At 32.1% G+C, this 12,950-nt stretch overlaps 1 pseudogene; it reads left to right on the top strand.

The window, feature by feature from the left end:
* The first annotated feature begins 849 nt into the window (after window positions 1-849).
* Window positions 850-8,125, top strand: LOC111367335 (annotated as a pseudogene).
* The last annotated feature ends 4,825 nt before the right edge of the window (window positions 8,126-12,950 follow it).

The following is a 12,950-nucleotide window of genomic DNA, read 5'->3' as shown; positions in this document are numbered from 1 at the left end:
GTCATAAGGAAATCTCACGTTACAAGTTACGATTGTTAAAAAAATTACAGCTCAACTAAATAATCCAATTACAAAGTTTCATCACTCACGCAACTTATACTATAATCATGATTTGCTCATCAAACTTTAATCTCCTTTCCAATGGTCACTCATCTTTAAGACTTTGCATTTAATCCATTATCCATCAGATTCTGTTCACTTATTTGATGGCTTGCCGCACGGAAAATACCATGTTGTAAGTTATGTTTGTTAAAGAAAATTATAATCGATCAAATCATCCAATTCACCAAAATCGCCATATGTGAAACGCGACTTTCACAACTACCCTATAAACTTCTATAAGGCCCTAGTTATTCATCTCCAATTTCAACAAAAAAAAAGGCCCCCAAATTCACTCATATTATGCATGTACAGTTAAACCCTGTATTGAGACATGACTAATTGTTGAGGAGGACTTTGAAAAACTATTGTGTATAAAGTCCCATCCTCCAATTGTACCATTTATTCGATGTCTCTCTTATCTCAATATTACATTTTTCTAAAATAATAGTTTTTAAAAGTTAACTAATTTTATAAGATTCTATAGAGACTATGAAAACTTTCATAAATTTTATAAAAATTCTACAAAAATGAATAAAAATTCATTGAACTAGGAATAAAATTTAGCCCAATTTGGTAAGAATTAAAATTCAAGGTCAAGTTAACAATTAATTTTAAGTATATATGAAATGACATCAACAGCTTTTCAACGATACATTTAATCAAATTTTATTAAATTTTATTAAAAATTTGATTTTAATTCTTCCAGGGCTGTTTAAATAAATAAATTAAAAAAAATAATGAAGGCGGTGTCAAGGAATACATGAAATTAAAAGAACATATACGCGTCCAATAAAAACTAGACTCGGACGAAATCTAGTGTCCTCCGATAGATCCCAATGGCGACGGCGGCGATAGAATCTCGGCAGGCGGAGGAAGAGACGCACCAACACCAGCAAAGCGCGACCGGAGGAGGCGGAGAAGGGCTTCGGCAGTACTATCAGCAACGCATACAGGATCTGCAGCTCCTAGTCCGCCAGAAAGACCACGATCTTCAGCGTCTTGAAGCCCAGCGCAACGATCTCAATGCCCGAGGTTTTTCCTTCCTCCTTTGAACTCTATAAAGATGTATGTTATGACCTTTTTCTTAAACTCTAATGCAGAATTGTAAATATCGGTTGATTTACCTTAGCGTAGTTCATTGATTGTATTTAAAATTTTGATTTAATTTTTATATTTTTGGGGTTTGGGAGGGGCTCTTCTTGTTAACTGGGTGGTGTTCATTCTGTAATTCTATTATTATTTCATTAGAATTGACTTCTAGTATAGAGGTTTTCTTTATGATATATGTTATTTCGCTGAGATTACGTCAATGAAGCGTTTAAATAATTTAATCAGGGCAGGTAAGATATTTTTTCTTACTTGGGAAAAAAGAGCAGGAAAGTATAATTTTGTACATTTGTATGCTATATATGGGTTTGAGAATTGGATGTTATCTCAAACCTGATTTCTGTAAAATTTACTTATGTCTTCTGTACTCGTGTCTTATAATTCTGCAACAAATTTTTTCTTGTAAATTGTGGTCCTCTATGCGTTTTGCAGATATTTTTATCCAATTTATAATTTGGCCTTTACTTGTCTGTAACTAGATTAGGCATTATCTACTGTCTATACATTTTGGTAAATAGGCAAGCAATTCGTTTTTCTCTCAACTTGGTAGTTGGTAGGGTCAAGGACGTAGAATCAATTAAAATTAAGAAGTTAGATGGTTTGAGTTTAAGAACCTTGTTATTGATTTTAATCTGACACATGTAATGCTTTTGTTTTGGGGCCAAAGTACTTCAATATTATTTATGTTTCTTTGACGTACAGTGAGATCACTGAAGGAAGAGCTGCAGCTTCTTCAGGAGCCTGGATCATATGTTGGGGAAGTTGTCAAAGTTATGGGCAAATCAAAGGTCCTTGTGAAGGTCAGTGATAGTTATTATTATTATTATTTTATTTTTTTGGTGTTAATCTGACTGCTTGATTTCATTAATGGTTGGGGAATAAAGGAAATTAAATGGTGGTGACCTTTTCGTCAAGAATTAACATAAAGGACTATCTGTTTCGGTTAAGTCTTTGAATTACTTCTGTTTGTCAGGCTGTGAACTTGTAATCTCTTTCTCAAATCTATTATGGTGCTCACTATGTTGGGATTTTGCGGTAAATTTGCTTTTCTTCTCTGAGAGTAGGCAGACATTTATAAGTGATATTTTGTGCTTTCTTGTGCTTAGGTTCATCCTGAAGGGAAATACGTTGTTGATATTGACAAGAACATAGATATTACCAAGATCACTCCCTCGATGAGGGTTGCCTTACGCAATGATAGTTATGTGCTCCACTTAATCTTGCCTAGTAAAGTTGATCCATTGGTGAACCTTATGAAAGTTGAAAAAGTCCCAGACTCTACATATGACATGATTGGTGGTCTTGATCAGCAAATTAAAGAGATAAAGGAGGTGCGTATCTTTAATTTCTATCTGATGGATGCTTTGATTTAATATTTCTTATATTTACGTTCATTCAAACGGCAACCTTTTTTTTTTTTTTTTTTGGGCATGTGCAATCTCTACTTTTCCTTTCTCTTCATTTTCCTTTGAAAATGGAAATAAGAATCACAATCTCTTTGTTTTACATATTTTCGGTGTTCATTGAAATAAAACTTTTCGAATGCTAATTTTCTAGCCACTTCTGTATATCTTGAACATATTTTTGAAGTTCACTTTAGACCGTTTATTATATTTTACAGCTTTCCAAAGTGCAGAATAGCACAAGATTATTATTTGCATTATCACATTATGATTCACATGCCTTGTCCACAACCCTTTGGAAAGTTATATTTTGATCTTTTTTTATTCTTTATTATATTTATCTTATGTTGGTGTGAAGTTATGATTTCCTGGGTCTTAAATTCCCTAGTGTCACCAAAACCTAATTGAGAGTTCAAAACTTCCAAGTAACATAAAGAAAAATTTGTGTGGAACCATTGATGCAATAAAGATTAATGATTAAAAAATGCTCATAATATTAAACAAATCTTTTCAAACAAAGTCGTGTGGTTCAATAAGTTTAACAATGTCCAAAAAAGGAATCACCTAAAATCAAAACCAGGAAAATTATTCCTTTAATATACCCAATAATTTTCACTCATAAGCCACCTTCTTGCTTGATCACCTCGAATTGCTAGTTTTTTGAAAGAGTAAGGGGGGAAGGAGGGTGTGAAATAATATTCGATAAGTGCACCATAAATTTGCAAATCATGTTCAAATTTTGAAGACGAATCATATCACATCATATATAAAGGAGCAACAAGGAAAATATCGAATTGAGGTGGTGGAGATTTCTTGTGCACAGCGTTACTAAACTTTTGTTCTCTTATCATAAATGTACTTACATAGACCCATAAATTTTATTCTAGAAAAATACTAATACTGTGGACAAAATTTCATTACGCGTTTACCTGCTTAGAACTAAGATGCGTGAAAACTCCTCGAAAAAATTCGACTTTTACCCTTGATTTGACCTCATCAGAAGTACTTTAGTGTGTGTACATGTGTGTGCGTAAGAGTAACGTAAGAAAAAGGAAAACGAAAGAGAGAGAGAGAGAAGTGAGAAACAGTAGATGTGTATTGAGTGGGTGGGTGGATATGTTTGGGTTTGGTGTTGTATGTGTATGTTAACTACCGATTTGATTATGTTTCTAATTCCGTGCTTATAAAATATATGAATTTGTACTCATGTAATCATGCCCATGTTTGGTTTAGCTAAAAAAAATTCATAAAAAATCTAGGTCAAAGTCAACAATTAATTTTAATCACACGTTCATGATACAACTTTTATTAACTTTTCAACTACGCTTTTCGTATACTAGTATCAAAATTTACTGAAAATCCTTTTTTAGCAAAACCGAACAAAGGTCGTATATATAATTTAACGTGTGTAATATCAAATATATCATTTCTCTCTGAATGGCAAGAAACATAATAAGTTTCCATGATCTATAAAATTAATATGATTAAAACTTGAACTTTCTATTTGATTGTAGTCACTTAATATAAGAACCAATAGAAAAATGTGAAATTGCAGAGGAATATAATTACATATTTCTTTGGCTTAAATTGCAGACAAAAATATCTCATCATCGAAATTCTCTTCCCTATCATTCCTAAATTACATGTGACAATCCTTTAAATTGATTTTTTTCTAGAGTTTACTTTAGTTGACTAAACACTGTTCACAGCTAGTTTTCTCCTGAATTTTACAGTTTAGTCCTCCAAAAATTAATCCTTGGAACTTCCAAAATTTTATAGTAAGGCCTAAATTCAAAAATGACAAGGGAATCCATGATATAATAATTGTTGGATTCAACATAAGATTCTCTTAAGGGAGAGGTCATGAGTTTGAATCTTGAGGAGTGCGATAGAAATTCGTTAAGGGTAAGGTCAACATATGCCCTTCTGAAGTGGAAAGTACTAAGAGAACGGTTTGGACACATGCTTAGATCGAAACAAAAAATGCGTGTTTTTTTGGTGACATTGTTCGCAAGCCGGAATATTACTTGAGCCTATGTCCATTTTACCCCTCATAGATTTGTATCGCATCCCCCAGTATTTGAACCCTTAACTCTACTAAGCTGAATCGTTGGTGCTCTTCCAATGAGAATGGTATGTAAGAAAACTGCTTGGATACATGTCTCAGTCATTATAAAGTCTATTTTCTTCATTTCTCCAATTTGCACGTTTATTTTTAGTCAAATTGACACAAACAATGAGGAAGTCTTTCCATGGAATTACTGTGAGCTATGTCATCACGAATCTTTGTTTCTGTTTGGCAGTGAATTATATATACCTTTACTGCCTTGGGTCTTGTTTTCCTAACTAGGATACTATTCTTGAAAACATAAGACTGGCCATTCCATAGGTTATACAACTATGTTCTCTTGTTGAGTGGCGATTAAAAGACAAAATTTTCATAAGATTAATATATATAATGAAATTGAGGATGATAACTTCCTAAGATGGATTAGTAGCTATATTAGAATGGATAGATTAATAAATGAAAATACATGTCAACAAATAGAGGTGACATCAATTGCATATATATTAGCCTTAGGGAATGATGTTTGTGGCGCATCTTTGACTTGCATAGACTCAAAGAAGTTTATTCCATAAAAGGGATGAGATTATAGGAAAAGACCAAAATGACCAGGTGTGGTTGTAAATGATTTGATTTTTTTGAATCTCTCAGTGGATGTAGCAGTGAATGGAGCGTTTAAAAAGCATTCATGCAGATATTGGGAACAATTTTTATTTTTATTTATTTATTTATTTATTTATTTTGCGAATCTGAGGAAGAATGATTAATATTGAAAATAGTTTTTCTGTTCAGGGTGAGTTATGGAAATCGTTAGGTTGAAACTGAATATGATAGTGTAATAGTGCACTGAATTATCACTGAAGAAGGGCCTCTGTTACATATATAAAAGGTCTTGTAAATAAATAAGTAAATTTTTCCAGTGGAAGTAAATGTGACACACCAACACTTATCCTCATTTTTTTTATGCTGACTTGCATCTTCTTTTTGGTGTGGTATTTAGAGTTCTAGTATAAGTTTCTTACTGCTTTAAATTTGTTTTTCTTGCTGATGGCTGATGTGCTTATATTTCAAACTGTGTTTTTTCATTAGATCTAGGGAATTTTGCAATCGCTACTTTTTAGTTTTTCCATGATTTAGTGTTATTAATTATCTTTTGATATATATTCCATACTCCCTTATTTTCTACAGGTGATTGAACTTCCAATCAAGCATCCTGAATTGTTTGAGAGTCTTGGAATTGCTCAACCAAAGGTAATATCAGCAATAATTTGGTAAAAGTTATTTCATTAATCTTTGGAAATTTTGTCTAATAGCTTCATTGATTTGAATTGTTAAAGGGAGTCTTGCTCTACGGGCCTCCAGGCACAGGTAAAACACTGCTTGCAAGGGCTGTGGCTCACCACACTGACTGCACTTTTATTCGAGTTTCGGGCTCTGAATTAGTTCAGAAGTACATTGGGGAAGGCTCAAGGATGGTTAGAGAACTTTTTGTGATGGCTAGGTTAGTTTTTTCCTTTTTTTATTCATGTATGACTTGTTTCCAAGTGCATTCGCTTTTCTTTTTAGCCCTTGCGGCTATGGTTACTCTTATGTCAATCAGCTTGATGGATTTGAAGCATCTAACAAGATAAAAGTATGTTAAAAGTTCTTATCAACTTCATGTATAGCCTTTTACTTCCTTTTTAACTTGCTTCTAGTTTTAAATTTGGTTAAGTTTGTTAAGAAAATGCAAAAGGAGATAGTCTTCAATATGTAACTGTTATGTACAGGTATTGATGGCAACCAATAGAATTGACATTCTGGATCAAGCCCTTCTTAGGCCTGGAAGAATAGATAGGAAAATTGAGTTCCCAAATCCCAATGAAGAGGTATGCACTACATACGAAGCAATCCATTAATGAATCTTGTGTTTTGCATGCCTTAAGTTTTTCTATATTACTTTGAACTAGTTATGTAACCCAGAAATCTGCACTGCCTCTTACTTTATTCCGTTACTTTTCATCTTCATTATATATAGCCCTTGTGTGAGCCCCATTTTTCAAGAATGTATTTTTTCAGAACTCATTTTCAACCACACATTCTTCCATAAAATAATTATACATGCATTTTAAAAATTTTTCCTTACTTTTTCTCTACACATTCTAAAAAAAATCACTATTCCATAATGCATTTTATCCCAAAAATGGGGATCAAACAGGGGTATAGTGATTTTACCCACTTGATCTTCACGTGGCTAATTAATTGTGCTAAAAACGATTTCAGTCCCGGTTTGACATCTTGAAGATACACTCAAGGAAAATGAATTTGATGAGAGGGATTGATCTGAAGAAAATTGCTGAGAAGATGAATGGTGCGTCTGGTGCAGAACTTAAGGTATGTATGGAATTTTTAGTTACTTTGACCAGTTAGCATTCATTTCTTGTAGTTATGGATTTGCTATGGCCAACTTGTGTGCACACGTTCACATTGACTTCCAACGTACAAATCCTTAATCGTATGTTCCAATGATTGACCCCTGTACTGTTAAAAGTTGTAACTGAAGAAATTTATGTCTGGATGTATTGTTGTGCATCCTGTTATTTGTTGCTGAGCACTGTAGAGTCCAGAGGCAAGAGCTCTACAATATATGTTGCAAGTCTTGATGATACTAGGAATTAGAATATCAATGTTCATGTAGGATCTTATTGTATAGTGGTCAACATATAATGATAGCTTTTTCCTTGACTGCATCAACAAATCAATTATAATGAATGCAAGCTCATGGAAGTTAATTAACAGTGCTTTAGCTACTCTTATTACTATTGGTCTCGATTGAACTTTGTGTGCATCAGTTATTTCATTAAACAACATATGTATAATTCGATTAATTATGTGATTTACTCCCTGCGCGATAATTATTTTCCTTTCCATTGGATGATGACAAGAGTAGACTTGTGAGTTCCTTTGTAAATGTCCATTGATGATATCTACTAAAGAAAGCTCAAATTTAAGTTTTTTATCCTGTGGCTTAATTGTTTAAAAATCTGTTATATATTGGTCACTGAAAGTTGCGACAGCACGTAGCTTTGCAGAAATATCGAAGTTATATTTGGAAACATTTTTCGCCTGAAAGATACCTTAAAATTGTGAATGGTTTGCAGGCTGTTTGCACAGAAGCCGGGATGTTTGCTTTGAGAGAGAGGAGGGTTCATGTGACCCAGGAGGACTTTGAAATGGCTGTTGCTAAGGTCATGAAGAAGGAAACAGATAAAAACATGTCTTTGAGGAAGCTTTGGAAATAATAGAATATGTTCCGTTTGGCTTTGAATGCAAAATACTGCAACTTTCTGAACAAAATACTTTACTGAACTTGTACTGTTTGTTTTGATGATTAGAATATCTGAAAGTTAGCTGGTACTATTTTCTAAAATTGTGGAAATTACACTAGATGTCATTCTTTAGGTATGCATTTACAAAAATGTCACCTTTTAATAGTTTTGACCAATCTTTCACTTAATGACTTTTATGGCTCTCAAAAAAATTGAAATACATTGGATGTCCTTAATTAAAATTGATTTGATTAGATGAAAGAATAGTACATAAAGTTAATTTGTATCACATCAAAAGCTCCCATCTCAATACTGACCAAAAAATAAAATAAAGTAATAATAATAAAAAAAATTGAAAACTAAAAAGATAAAAATATTCATTTACATAGCAGCTGAAGCCCTAAACCTAAACGACTTTTGATTTCCTCTCTCTCTCGCGCAAGGTCATTGGTGACGGTCAAAATATTCATTTTGTCGGTGATTGTCAAAATATTCACTTTTGTCCAAGTTTGTTGGTTTAAAAAGTTCATACAGTTTACTCGAGCAGTCATGCTGAAGTTCTAAACCTGTGTACATTTTATTGAAATTATATGGAATCTGCTTAAACTTAGGAGAATCCTTGAAGATCAATTGCAACAATTCGGTATGTTTCTTTTTCTTTCTTTTTTTCCTGACTTGATTTGGATATTTTTGTGTTCCCTCAAGGAAAAAAATGTTGTGATTCGAAAAGAGATTATCTTGACTCATGAAATTTTTTCTATTGATGTTGGGAAGATAGAAATGTCAGTTTGATTGCAAGTTCATTGTAATTTTTATCTTTACTTTCTTATCATTGATATCATGAAGTTTTGTGAAGTATCCTAGCGAGCTCACAAATTTTGGTGCGCAAAGAGATGGTTGTTATGTAAATGGACTTCTTGCACTTCTTAATAAACAAACAAACAATGGTCAAGCCCCTATTAGTTAATGGTAGAATATTAACAATGAGTAAGAATAAATGTCTCTTCACCATACATAGTATTTTAAGAAATAACTATTAAAAATGTGAATATTACAAGTTTACAATGAAATTGGAATACCTGATCAACCTTTGCTTTTGGTGATTTCTAGTTCAGTAGAGATTTTCTTGCAGTTCTCAGTCAGTTTTGTTCCTAGAGCAATTGAACAATAGATAGCACTGAGCATTTTTATGTTGTTAACCAAAATATACATTCTGAATTTGTTCCGTTTCCCTCGTGGAGTTGGACATTTGTTAAACTTAAGGTTACATATTCCCGATTAAGCCCACATGGTTGATTGTTGTTGCTGGATAACAATATATCTCTTCTTAGTATATTTATCTAGAAATAAGCTTTATATATGATGTAACCAATGTCCCATGTTAGAGAAAACTGTTGCCTGATGTGTGCAAGGCTCCCTACAGATGAAATTAGTTTAACATTATTGCATTTTCTATTTTATTATAACAACATATCTTCAATTGGAGTAGCTTATATTTGGTTGATGTTTGTTTCATGAACTAGTTCACCAATAAAACATTTATGCCTAAAATATGTAACATCAACTTTAGACCTTCTAAAATTTCTTATATCCTCAAAATCGAAAACAAATTGATGTGATCTGGAGAAATTTTATTTTGGTCCAATTTCTTATTTGTGGTAATTTAGATATTTTAGGACTCTATTTCCAATTTTACTAGATTTCTAGGTATTATAGAATTTTATTCTATTTAAACTTTATTCTAGGTTTTTATTAGGTTTATTTTTCTACATTGCATAACAAGACTTTTATGATGGATTATTGAATGAATTTTCTTTCAAAGCTTTTGCTTCAAAATACCGAACTTATCAAGATTTGATATATTGTGGCGTTCAAACAAAACATTGGGTGTGAATCATTGAATTGTGTAATCAAAAGGTTCTTCGCATCGTCGTTATCGTTGGGTTGTTTGATTCATTAATTCTTTGGGTCAAATCCACAAATTCGGAGGAGATTTCAAGATTGTGTAATTAAGAGGTCGTTCGTTTCATATACGTTCGGTTGCTTAGTTCACTTTTGCGGGTCGATTCCTAAACCTTGGTCGTATTTGGGTGTTCTTGGGATCCCGTGTCAATTTCTGTGGGTTCGATTGCAACATTGTTAATCGGGTTCGCATCATTTGGTATCAGAATTTAGGCACCAGAATCAAAGTTATATCCCTTTATTTTTCTCTTCTTATTTTGGATTTTTTGTTCTTCGTGTTTCCCTTTAATTTTGAGTCCTATATCTTTTTGTCTTTGGTAGCTTATTTGTTTTGTGTTTCTGCGAAAAAAAAAAAATTACTATTCACGCACTGTTTCGTACTGTAGCTACTGTTTACGGGTTAAAATTTTTTTTTTGTCCCTCCAAAAAATTTATTTAATTTCTTAGTCCTTCAACTTCCTAACCTTGAATTTTCCACAATTCAATTGTTACCCCACAATTTTACTCAAGAGTAATTGTTCTTAAGATCATTGATTGGAAGCAATAGAGAGGTAAAAGACTAAGTGGTGAGTTCAATTGAGGGTAAAGCCTAATATTGAGTGATTCCCGAGTGAAATTTTGGTGAGGTAGAAAATAAATTGAGGGTTAAAAAAAATGTCGGAAAGAATGATAAGGCGGTTTGAGACTTTGATATTTTGAGAATTAATTCAATAAGCTTTTTTGCTTCCAATATTTGTTCTTGTGTGAAACAATCGAACTTATCAAGATTTCACGATCTTGTGGCGTTCAAAACTCCGGTAAGATTCAGTTAATTGTGTAATCAAAAGGTCCTTCGTGTCTTTATTACCTTGGGGTTGTTTGATTCATTAATTGGTTGAGTTAAATCCAAATCCAAATTAAATTTATAAGTTTTGTGATCAAAAGGTCAATAGTTTAATATACTATTGGTTGTTTGGTTCGCAAATTTGTGAATTGAGTCTTAAACTTTGATTTTTGATTTTCTTGGAGTTTGTGTCATTTTTTGTGAGTTTAATAGCGATCTAGCTACCCGGGTTTACATCACAAATATTGTGGTTTTACGAAAGTCACATAAAATTTTTAAATTTTGAAATGTAGATTTACTTTGATAATATCTAAAAGTTTGGTATCGTCGGAACGAGCTTGGCACTGTTCCCAATAATCTGAAGAAAGTTGCCCCTTCAATGCCCTAGTTAGTGTCTGTTGACCTTTGGTTGACTTCATTCTCAATGTTTTGATCATAACAAACAAGATTGATATTGTTTCTAACAATTTATTTTGAGTGATGATAGTTCAATGTTAAAATCTATTAAGCAACATATATTGGACTTGAAATGAAGATCAAATTGGAAGTTGTTTATGCATTCAAGTCAAATCATTTGAGACGAGAGCTTAAAAGATAAACGCCAAGAAAAGTCAAGCATTGAAGATCAATGACAAGAAAGATAAAGATCAAAAGTTCAATAGCCAAACATGGAAGAAACTTCGGAGGAAGATCTAAGACTTGATTTCTTAGGCAAAATGTAAAGGTACTAACCCTTTGATATTTGACAATGAATGATTAAGTTCAAAATCCTTCTATGCATTAAAAATAATTTTTGTGCATTAAAAGTCATTCCAATGCAACGCTTTGATCAAATATAAAAATAACTTTTAAAAGAGATATTTGGACTTTAAAAATATTTTTATTATGAAAAATTAGTTAAAAATATTTTCCAAAGGTCCACGCACTTCAAAACTTTTAAAATATCACTTTTAAAAGTCATTTTTACCCGGCCATGAGAGGCGGTCGACCAAATATCACTTTTAAAAGTCATTTTTATATTTGATCAAAACGTTGCATTGGAATGGCTTTTAATGCACAAAAAATATTTTTAATGCATAGAAGGATTTTGAACTTAACCATTCATTGTCAAATATCAAAGGGTTAGTACATTTACATTTTGCCTAAGAAATCAAGTCTTAGATCTTCCTCCGAAGTTTCTTCCATGTTTGGCTCTTGAACTTTTGATCTTTATCTTTCTTGTCATTGATCTTCAATGCTTGACTTTTCTTGGTGTTTATCTTTTAAGCTCTTGTCTCGAATGATTTGACTTGAATGCATAAGCAACTTCCAATTTGATCTTCATTTCAAGTCCAATATATGTTGCTTGATAGATTTTAACATTGAACTATTATCACTCAAAATAAATTGTTAGAAACAATATCAATCTTATTTGTTATGATCAAAACATTGAGAATGAAGTCAACCATAGGTCAACAATTTTCCCCTTTTTGATTATGACAAAAAAGATGATTTGCAAGTAGAATTGAACAATTTATATCAATTTGATAAAGGAATATACGTTATGAATTTATCACATAGTTCATATTCCCTCTTACTTCTACAAATCAATAACCACATATTTAAAGCATAAATTCACTCTTTTCCTCTTCTTTATATACTCCAAGTATATTATATTTTCAATTCAAAACCACGCATAATCATTTCATTACATGTATATATTTTCAATTCAAAGCATGCATAATCATCTCACTACATTTCCCCCTTTTGGCATAAGCAAAAAGATATAACATTTAAGATCAAAACATGACCATAGAGAATATTTAGATAATACTTTATTCCCCCTATCTTTTATACATGTATTCTCCCTATCTTTTATAAGAGAAGTAATGCTTTTCAGATTTTATCTTAAAAAGGTAGCATATAGGGAGTATGTTATATACGATCAAAACTTTAAGTCAACCATTAGAAAATAGTATAATATTCCCCTCAATTAATCACAAGATGCCAAATATATGCAAGTTTAAATAAGAGGATAATCATCACTTTATAGTCAAAATATGAGTCAAAGCATGAGTGATGAAATGACGAAATTATAATCATTTGGAAAAAAAATTTGCACATAGAGACAATCATGCGAAAACATTTAGTATCAATTTAGCCACATATTTCAAATTCATTGATAATTCCCAAATTTAGTG

The sequence above is a fragment of the Olea europaea genome, chromosome 18, assembly GCF_002742605.1.
Source record: "Olea europaea var. sylvestris chromosome 18, O_europaea_v1, whole genome shotgun sequence".
Taxonomy (NCBI): Eukaryota; Viridiplantae; Streptophyta; class Magnoliopsida; order Lamiales; family Oleaceae; genus Olea; species Olea europaea.
Note: the sequence above shows the minus strand (reverse complement) of the source record. Positions and strands in the feature narration are given on the sequence as shown.